Source organism: Chinchilla lanigera, unplaced genomic scaffold (genome assembly GCF_000276665.1).
Source record: "Chinchilla lanigera isolate Chin_1 unplaced genomic scaffold, ChiLan1.0 scaffold00014, whole genome shotgun sequence".
NCBI lineage: Eukaryota > Metazoa > Chordata > Mammalia > Rodentia > Chinchillidae > Chinchilla > Chinchilla lanigera.
In genome coordinates this window covers 10,353,576-10,364,793 of record NW_004955415.1, presented here as the reverse complement: position 1 = coordinate 10,364,793, position 11,218 = coordinate 10,353,576, and positions in this window count along the sequence as shown.

The window sequence follows — 11,218 nt, the reverse complement described above, 5'->3', positions numbered from 1 at the left end:
GTACACCTCTTTCATAGGCTTTTCTCCCTCAGTAGCCTATATTTTTAATTGCTATTAGAGTGGTTAACTTTTTGAAAATATAAAAGTTTTCTCTGCTGATGACTGGTAACTAGATTTGTAGTTGACTTCTTATATTGATCGTATATCCAGAACACCACCAAATTCTCTAATTAATTTTAAGAATTTGAAGATGTTTTCATTGTGTCTATGTAGAATTACATTAATTGTGAATGCTAGAGTTTTATTTCTTCATTCTCAGGGCTTCTATAGTTTCTTTTTTTTTCCTTGCTTTTCCAGCTAGGATCTAAATACATTATTTAGTAGAAATAGTGAGAGGGCATCATTATCTTAATCCTGATTTGAATAAAAATTCTTGCAGTGTTTTCCCACTGAATATGATGGTGGCTATTGCTTTTTATAGTTACCATTTACCAGGTCAGAATGATTCCTTTCCCTTCTTACTTTGCTAAGAGACTTTATTATGGATGGTTGCTGAATTTTACTAACTTCTTTGCCTGATACATTGCAGTAATCATATTTTCTCCTTTCATTGGCTGATGTAGTGAACTACATTAATAGGTTTTTATAAATTTGAACTAAATTTGCACTTGGGAATAAATCCCAAACTCAAATTATGAGTCATATTTATATACATTATTTTATTGGATTTGTTAATGTTTTGTTTACTTTTTTATGTTTATGAGTGAGATTCCTTTCTCCTGTTTTTCCTTTTTCCAATTCTTCTTAGTTTTCTCTATCAAGCTTCTATAAACTTCTTAAATGAATTGGAGAATGGCCCTCTGTCATCTCCTGTTTTCTGATAAAGTTTGTTGAAGTTTGAATTTGTTTAACCTTGAGTATACAACAAGACTCACCTATAAAATAGGATCCTAAGTAAATTTTAGAGACTCTTTTAAATTACTGATTCACTTTCATTAATAAAGTGATAAACATATTTCTAGTTTTCTCAGGTTGGATTTTGGCAATTTTCATAGCCAATTTTATTTACATTTTCAAATTTGACAGAATGCTATTTATAACACTTTCTTATTCTGTTTTATTTTTAGAATTTTAAAGCTTTATTGTGTGATTTAAATGGAATACAGTCCAACTATTTTAAATGTAAAGTTCAATGTATTTAGGTAAATGCATTCAGTTATGCAAACAACACTACAAGAGGCTATAAAATGCTTTGATAACTTTAAAAATTTTCTCCTGTTCTTTTGTATTTGTATTAAATCTCTGCACCTAGATAACTACAGACTTCTGTCCTTACAGCTTTACATTTTCTGGAATTTAATCTAAATAGAACCTTGTGATATTTAATCTCTGTTACAGGATTTTTTACTTAGTGCTATGGTTAAACGTGTCTCTTAAAAGTTCACGGGCTGGAAACTTAATCCCAAATTCATACGTAACGCTGTTTGATGGTGAGGGCTTTCTGATAGCCCTGGGGGAGGTCTGAGGGGTGGTGCCCATGATGGCATCAGTAGCTTTGGAAGAAAAGGAAGAAAGGGGGAGACCCGAGCTGGCATCCTCCCACTCTCTTGCCATGTGATAACTTCTGTCATTTTACGGTGCAGCAAAAAGTCTCTCACCAGCTTCTGTGTAGATGCTGGCACTCTGCTCTTGCGCTTCCCAGCCTGCAAAACTAGGAGCCAAATAAACTTCTTTATGAATTACAGTTTCAAGTATTGTACGCAATAAGAAAACCGACTAAGTTAGTTTACTGTTTCCATGCCCTTTGTTGTGAATATCAATAGTTTATTTCACCTTGCAGGGAAGAAGTATTCCATTGTCTGAATATCCCTTTCACTGATCCTTAAGCCAGTCAATGGGCATTTGGATTGTTTATAACTTTTTACTGTTATATATAAAGACTGCTATGAACATTGTGTCCTCGTGTGAATGTATGCTTTCGTTTCTTTTGAGTAGATAAGGAGGAGTGACATTCCTGCGTCATATAGAAAGTATATGCTTAACTCTGAGAAAGTGCCAAACTCTTCTGCCAAACTCTTCTCTGAACTGGCTATTCCACTTTATATCAGTGATATATGAGAGTCCCAAATCCTTCACATCTTTGTCAGGACTTGAGGTATGAGGTGATATCTCATTGTGGTTTTAATTTGTACTTTCCTGATGATTAATGAGGTTAGGATTTTTTTTCTCTACCTGTTGATCATTTTACATTTTCTTTGGAAAAATACTCTTACATTTATTCTTTCTTTCTTTCTTTCTTTCTTTCTTTCTTTCTTTCTTTCTTTCTTTTCTTTCTTCTCCTTCTCCTTCTCCTTCTTCTTCTTCGTTTTGTTTTTGGTCACACTATATATTTCAGGCTGGCCTTGAACTTACTGTATAGCCCATGCTGGACTTGAATTTGTGGCAATCATCCTGCATTAGCCTCCTGAGTGTTGAAATTACAGAAATGCACTACCATGTGTGGCTTATTCTTTCTTTCTTACTATCATACTTTCTTTCATTATCTTAGCAAAGTAAATATTTAGCTAGATAATTTCTAGCCTTTTTATTTTTGATATGAACATTACACTATCCTTTAACTGCTTTTTTAACAGCCATGTTATTTATATTTTTGTTGTTAAGTATTCATTTTAATCCTGACTTTTAAAGTTTTCCAAATTATACATATTGGCTTTACTTCCATTATATATTTCACTATATGACTAACCATAGTATACTTATTTTCATTTGTTTAGTTATTATTTCTTCATCCTTCTCTTTTTTCTTTTTTCTTTTAGACAGAGTCTTGCTATATTCCAGGCTACAGCTGAACTCGCTAGGTAGTCCTGGGTAACCCTGAATTTGTGGCTATCCTCCTACCTTAGCCTCCTAAGTACTGAGATTACAGACACCTGACACCTGGCCTCCTTTTTTTTTTTTTTAAAATTATGCCTGGTATTTCTAAATGCAAATATTTGTTTTTTCAGTTTTGTACAATTGTAAGCCTATTTCTTCTTTAAATATTTCCACTCTCCAATTCTTTCTAGAATCTCCCTCTGTAATTGTAATGAAATGTATATCAGACTTTTTTCTGTCTCTTTTGTCTCTTAGCTTCTCTCTTAATTTTACATTTTTTTCTTTGTGCTTCATTTTGGATATTTTCTTCTGTTCTACTTTCCTCTTCATCAATTTTCTCTTCAATTGCTGTTTAATTTCTCCCTTGAAATTATAGTTTTATTTTTATGTTTATTTCTAGGAAATATATTTGGTTCTTTTTCATACAAATGTATGCCAAATAAATTTTATTGGTTTCTATTTTTTGTTATAACTTGAGTGTCATATTTTGTTCATTGAAATAGTTCTTGAAACATTTTTATGTTCTATAGTTGATACTTTGAATAAAAATAGACATTTGTCTGATTTTATAGTTTTTAGTTTTGGTCATCTTTCTTTCATCATGGCTTATTTTCGTAATGTTTACTGAGTTCTGACGGTGAATTTTATTTTTATAAAGTTTTATTTGTGAGATGTTTTGAAGCTCATATATAAAACACCATTTTTTCCTGAGAAGATTTGTACTTGCAGAAGCAGGCTTCTGTAGCAATTCCTATCCCCATGCTACTTTAAATTCTCTCCATTTTTTTTTTTTTTTTGGCCTCAGAGGTCTTATGAATTATATCCCCAAATTTATGTGTGATTGCAATATTATACTTATAAACTTTCAGAAAGAATTTTTTAAAAATCATACCACCTAAAGCCTTAACTCAAGCAGACATTTGTTTCCACAATCTCCTTCTGTAGGATAGTTTTCTTTTTTTTGACCAATAAGGTGTCAACTAGGAGTGTCATGACTTTATGACTAGTCTCTGATGTCCTACCCTGCCTAGATCTCAGGATATGTCTCCTACCTTGTAGAGGAAAGGGCTTTTAAATTCATATCCTAAGTCACCAGGAATTCATGCTCACACAGCAAACACTACTCCAAAGCTTGCTTATTCCTCTGGATTTTCATTTTTAGCATCTAATGAATTCCCTTATATTTCTGCCAGCTCAACGGATATACAACTTGCAGTGTGTGTGCAGATCTGAGGTGTGCTAAACCAGGAGGGGGTTCTCTAAACATCTAGTTCTTTTTGGATTCAAAACAGAAGTCTGTGCTTGAAATGTTTTAATGTTGCTCGAGAGTGTCTTATCCAAAGTTTCATCAAGGCATGCCGTACTCAAAAGCTTCCAGTAACTTTCTGTCACATTTACAGTGATTTCCCCAGGCCTCAGCATGGTCTGCAAAGCCTTGAAAAACACGACATCTTGCCATCTTTCCAACCTCATCTGCTTACCTTTCCTCCTTATCCAAACACATTGGTTTACTTGCTGTAGTTCATTGCGTGTGGCAAACACGCATGCTCAAACCTTAGGTCTCTGCTTAACTCTCCTGTCTATGCACCTGGAAATTTCTGGGTATCTGCAGGCCTTGCACTCTTAATTCATTTCATTCTCTCACTTTCAGTCACCTTTTCTGAGATGTTTATCCTTTGTTTAACAGCATCCCTCATCATTCTTTACGCCCTTTCTCCACTTTGGTTATCTTTATAGCACATGTCATAGCGCATATCTATTTATTTGTGCATTTACTTTTGCTTTTCAGAATGTCATCCCCATGAAATGTTGTCTACCTTGCTCACTGATACAGTCTCAGTGCACACATCAGTACAGTACTGGACATGTAAGCTGCTCAAACCTTTGTTCAATATTCATATGGATGTCCCTGTCATTGTAATTAAAAATGGAGTCATTCCCTTTTATTACAGGAGCTTTTTTCAGGGGCACATGGATTTGAAACTAATGCTAAAAGAATATCATGTAACACATGGAATCATTTATTTTTATTAACAAGTCTATTTAGCTTTTGCAAAATGTACAATTCTCAAGCAGCTGCTGAAAAACGAGGCAACTCATTTCCAAGCTGTTTCCTGGAAGTATATTTGGTAGTGCTAAATATTTATGAAGTGCTGGGGTGCTGCATTAGGTGCCGGCAGAGAGAGACCACATTTCAGTCTGGCCACTGTGGGTCCAGAACGCTTGTGGAAGAGATGTGGAGCTCTCCTGTTCCCCTTCTAAGAGCCCTTAAGATTCACTCCCCTGATGGGGTGGGTGATTTTAGAGGAACTGGGGTCATTAGAGGTCAAGTGTTTGCTCAGAGTGTTCTGCTCACTTCAGCTTCCCTTGTTGCCAAGGTAATTTAGATAAAGAAGCAGAATGGACTTTCTCCTGGGCTACCTTGTTGGTTCTGAAGAATGCAGTGCTTCTGAGTTGTATGGCACTTAAAAGCTTCCTAATGTAGGCGAGCCCTATATTCCTGAATATTCTAAAGGAATTGGCTCAACCCGGACTTGTTATAGTACGTTCCAGGATGTGCTTTCATAATTGTTCCCCAGGTTTCTCTAATTCCTCTGGATGCCTTACTTCAGGCCACGGTTGCCTCCAATTGCAGGTCATCCTCCCAGGCTACACTGACATTTCCTATACTGTTAATACTGTTGTGTAACCTTCACAAATCCCCAATTACCTGCTAATCTTTGTCCTGTCTCATCAACCATTTCTGTAAGAGCACACTGAGCCTTAATAAAACTAAGTTTTTGTATCCTGTCTTCTCTTCTTCGTGTAAATCTAGCTTTACTACCTGCTTGCTTTGTCAGGGGTTGTAGATCTGAATTGTCCACCACGGCTGAAGTGACTGGCAGGAAGTCATACATGCGGGGAGCAATCTGCGATGTAGAATCATAGGCAGCTCAGCATGGAGAAGTGGAGCTCCTGTGGCTGAGAAGGTGGGCTGTATGGTAGCATGAAAGCTGCTGCGTAAGGCTGTCACTCAATACTGGTTGAGTATAAAGTATATATTCGCTACATACCACAGCAGATTAGTTTATCTATTTATTTAGGAAAATATTTCAGAGCCAGTATTATAAGGAATTGGTACTGAACAGAACCAGCATAGGCTAAGCAAATGCTCTACTAGATGAAATTCTAATGAATACTGTGGACTTCTTTAGTTTATATATGGGACGATATGAGGCACAGCTTGCCCTTTTAGGATGTCCACCTATACAGAATATTTTTACAATGGTACACTTATATAACCATATATTACAGCTCTGTACATTTTGCAAAAAATCTAACTTAATAAAAACTTACTGCGTATTTACTATGTGTCAGATAATCTTCTAGAACTCAAAGGTGGATCACGAATAGACCCTCCCCTCATGAAGTTCAGTGCAGTTAAATGAATTACAGACTTACTCCTTTACTTTTTCTTGGCAAGGGTGGGCACAGTTTCCAAGACCCAAGAGGGGCTAAACTATTCATTTATTGCTTTAGCAACCACATTACTTTTCAGAGTTGTTATTTGGCTTGGACTGAGGAATAAGTTACAGTTTGGCTTTTTCTTTCTCTCTCTTTTTTTTTTTTCATAAACTTTCAGCTAAAAAAAACCAACTAAACCCTGCAACTAATTTAAATAATTAAATTATTGCTTAAAGTTTCTTCCATTTTGGCATCAAAGATGGAAAATTTTTTCATTATGTGCAGTGAAAGACTGCTTAGTGTTAAGATGCTTAAACTAAACTCAACCCAGCTTGGCTCCACTTATCAAATATCACAGAAAAAATGGGAGAATAAAACATGCAAGAGAAACAAAGAGTAATATGTCAGTGAATTGATGATACTACTTTTCATGTCCTAGAGATAATCTTGGAAGGCAGAACTTCGGAAAACATTTAGTGGAAACTAATATCTCCAATCTCTTTCTTTGCATAATAAACTTCCATTCACAGACAATGAGCGCTGACTATGTGTCAGGATCATTGCCAAGCACTGAGGAAATGGAAATAAACCAGCGATAGTCTTAGTCTTCAAGGAATATGCAATTTAATAGGGGGACCTCACTGTATAAACAAATATGGAGAAGGAGAGAGGGAAGGAGAGACAGAGAGGATGAAAGGGAAAGAGAGGGAGAGGGAGAAAGGGAGAGATGAAAGAAATACCCACCAAAACTAATGACTGGTTGAAACACTTCGTCTTCACTTGATGGACACCAGAGTTTGTTTTTTAAACTTTGATTGTGGCATTGCATATTAGTCATCAGCTCCTTTTGGCAAAACAGCATAATGTGACAGACCTAGATTCTAGTAAAAGTCCTGCCAGCATCTGACTAGTCATACCGTGTCTCTGAGCATCTTGCCTCATCTGACAAAAGTGTGGTAGGTTTACTGCAGGAGGATATGTGTATGAAACAGCACGTTACAAAATGAGAAGTACCTCAAGATTTGGGCATATTCTTCCCTCGTGGATGTGTCAGCTTGGTGATCTCTAATTCTTCTGTTTGCCCATTTTTCACTGTAGTATCTAATACCTGCAGTATTCGTGTGTACATCAGCACACATGTATTTTAGTTCCTAAGTTTTCCTCAGATCCTCAAAGGGATCTATGGCTGCCAAACAGGCTAAGCACTGCTGGTCTATGTAGAGCATTTTTGTGTGTGGGGATAGTGTCTTATTTATTTTTATATCTTAATATCTAAGGTACCATGAACTGAAAAGAGTAAATTTGCTACATTAATAAATATCAAAATGGATATATATTATAATGACAAATATTAACATTCAAAACAAATTTGGCTTCCTCTAAGGAATGAAACATTAAATTTTGGTGAAGCCTGTCTCTGGCCATCAAATGAGGTCAAATTTAGAAGGCCTTACACAATTTTAAGAAGTCGATTTTATAAATTCATTCTTTCTTTCCCTGTGTTTTTAACCAACTTGGGGAAGGTTTTTCTCTCCTGTCTTGTTGAATATGCAGATGGTTTTGTTTGTTTGATCGTGTCAAGGTTGAAGGCTCCTCAGTCACGCAAGCCTCCTCAAGACTCTTCCGAACACACGGAACGTATCTGGCGAACATGTGCGTCTCCAGGAGCGGACATGTCTGGAGAGCAGAGGCAGCTGTGGAGGAGCAGACACCAACCTTCCAGTGATTGTCCAGTGCCTTTGCTGACTAGATGTGTCTTCCACAAATGTAAACGTGCTAATGCTAAAACTTTCCTGGCACAATTGTAAAGCTGAGATGTATGCCTCTCAGAAGAATAATGGAAGAATGTGAGGACCTGCGCCTGTCAAACTATAGCACAATGGGAGATAAAAGCCTCACATTGTATATTATATCACTGCTGTGATATTACAAAACTGGAGAACAATTTTACTATCAATAAGAGGCAGATTAAAAGAATTACTGTGCATCTTAATAATGTTCAATAAAAGGAAGTAGCTGTAATACACTGAAGTATTACTGTAGACTAAGATATATTTAAAGTGAAAAGTTGATTTTTATTTTTTATTTTTTGTACCAGGAATTGAATTCAGTGCCTTGCACTTGCCAGGCAGGCAATGTGCCACTGAATTAGATCCCTGGCCTGAAAAGTTGATTTCTTTTGAAAAACATTTCAGTTTTAAGTACTTACAGGCTCACGAGTCAGTGAAAGAAAAGAGTATAGTAAATTTCACATACACTTCTTGTGTACCCAGCTTCCTTCACTGGTACATTTGAAATATGTGCTACTAGTATACATGGCAGAGTTCTATTTGTATAAAATGAAGAACTAAAATGTGGTATGCATGTGGACCAACTCCCCATGATAATTAGGTATCACATTATTATGTGTCATAAACATTTGTTAGTAGATTAAAAAATAATAAACTCCCCAGTAAAAAAGTGAATATGTCAATTTGTTAGCAGTGTGTATCTCTGGGGAATGGGATATAACCTGCCACAGGAAGAGAAAAGGAGGAACTTTGGCTTTTAAGTTTATAAACATCTCTACTATTTAATGTAGTGTTTTCTCTATGTTTATAAGAATGGTTATACCCAAAATAATAATGAAGTTAGGAGAATGATTTCTGTGATTCAAATTAATTCAGGCTTTATAAAATAAATTATTTCAAGTGTGAGAAATTTAAAATGAAAGTGGAAGCTACAATGCAGGACTGTATTATTTACATTTAATGCTTATTACCTAGAGCTCACAAATGCAACCCCCCAGGGAATACATCCAATGAGCCCTGTTTATGAACTGCAGAACATAGTTTCATTATTCTATGGATTGTTGGATGCTGTAGGCAAGGCTAGAAGTACATCCATGGAAGCCAAAATATAATTCTTTAAGGCCTTATTTTCTCTATTGAATTATAGTTGTACTGGCAGAATTATGATTTGACCATTTCTCCCTCAGCCAGCTCTCAGGCAGGCAGAAACCACTACTAGCTAGAGCTCAAATCTTGCCTTGGTATGCAATCTTGACTATTTTAAGCTCTCTAGTTCTCCATATGCTTTTTATCAACCTTTATCCATTTTGCAACTATTTGAATTATCTGGTGTATGATCAAAAAAATGCATCCCCAGTTGTGTTATACCAGTCAGTAGAGGGTGATGGGGCCTTTCCATATCATTTCTCTTTAAGCTTCAGTGTATGTATTTGTACTCCTCAGCCTATCTATCTGGAGTGGTCCCACATTCCACGGGCTGTTCCACATGGAGAGGACAATGGGAAAGGGAGAATGAAAGAAGGCAACTGCTGCCGGCTGGCCGGGGTGTGCAGCATAATTCCAGTCGGACTCTGCTGATGTATTTAAACATTTGTTTATTGAGCAATTTATCTCTGGCACACTAGGGGGTTGTTAATGGTGTTAGAGAGGAGTAATTGCTGTTTCTGTGATTAAGTTGAAGTGAATACAGGCGCATAGTTAAAAAGACATGGTATTTATATGATATTTGTAAGTTGTATAAATAGGTTTTTTTCCTTGAATGCTAACCAGAGGCACATGAATCATTCACAGTGTTTATGTCACTGAATGAATGTTGATTTCTTAAGCAGAATTAGCTAAGAAAATTGATTCGTATGAAGAATATTGTTGTTTCTACTTGGCGTTTTCGAGAGCAGCCTGAATTAAAGAAAACCAAAAGTCTACTCTGTAAGTTACATTAGCAACATTCTCATTCCCCAAAAGACACACACACACACACACACACACACACACACACACACACACACACACAGATATGCACAGATACAGACATACAGACATATTTAGTCATTTGTTCATTCATGCATGGATCAATTCATCCATTTAGTCAACATTTACTGTAAGCCAACATGTGCCAGCCCCCACATAGTTGAAGCTGAGTATATAACGCTGGGCAAAAACTCTTTGTTCTCAGAGAGTTTACTTAATCTAGGGTGGAGACTGTAATGAATAAAGAATTACCCAAATGGTTATACAACTCCCAAGCAAGTCAAGTGCTCTGAAGGTAAAGAGTAGGTTCTATGAGAACGTAGAAGATAAAAACAATCTGACCTGGGAGGGCCAGCATAGACTGTGTACAAGAGTGATGCTGAACTGAGATCTGTAGGATGACTAGGGATTAACTGGGTAGAAGAGAGTGGGCGCCTGATGGGCATGAGGGGTTGAGAGTGTGTATGTGTGGGTATGTGCATGTGGTGTGAGTTGTCCAGCTCTGGTTATTGTATTTATAAGGGCTCTGGGGTGGGAGGCAAGACAAAGTATCCAGGAATTAGAAAAATGAGAGGTGGCAGGGCCACAGAAAAGTTTAGTAATTAAGGTTGAAAATTTTTAAGAGAAGGCCCAGAACATCCAGGGCATTGAAAGCCACGAGAAGAAATACATGCAGCAGGACAGCTTTGAAGAAATCAAAGCCTGATTCAATATGCTCCCCTTCCCTCATCCCTAATGCACATTATGCACAAAGTCAAAAGAAATCTTATATCTAAAAGTCAGGGAATCATGTTATATTTTAAATATCCTGCCATTAAAATTTTCCATATTTTTGTTCAGGGTCCTATATTCAATTATGGCAAAACAAATTCCAAAGAGGTTTTAAAAAAATGAGCCTTTATTTTTGTCAATTATTCATCACAGAGTGCCTTCGCTGAGCTTTTTATGAGACTGAGGGATTTAAGTGTACATGACCACCCTGCAGACATCGGGAAGGAAGTATAACATTCTCAGATAGACACATCAGGCTGCTTCAGCATAGCATCTATTTTGGGCTTTTGTTGTATTTTCAGAACTACTAGAAACTCATACCCATGGACAAAAGTGGCAGTCAGTGGGAACTGGACATGTTGCACACTGACTCAGAACAGGGGTAATTCATAAGGATGTTTCTGGATGCCTAGAACATCTTTGGTGTAAGA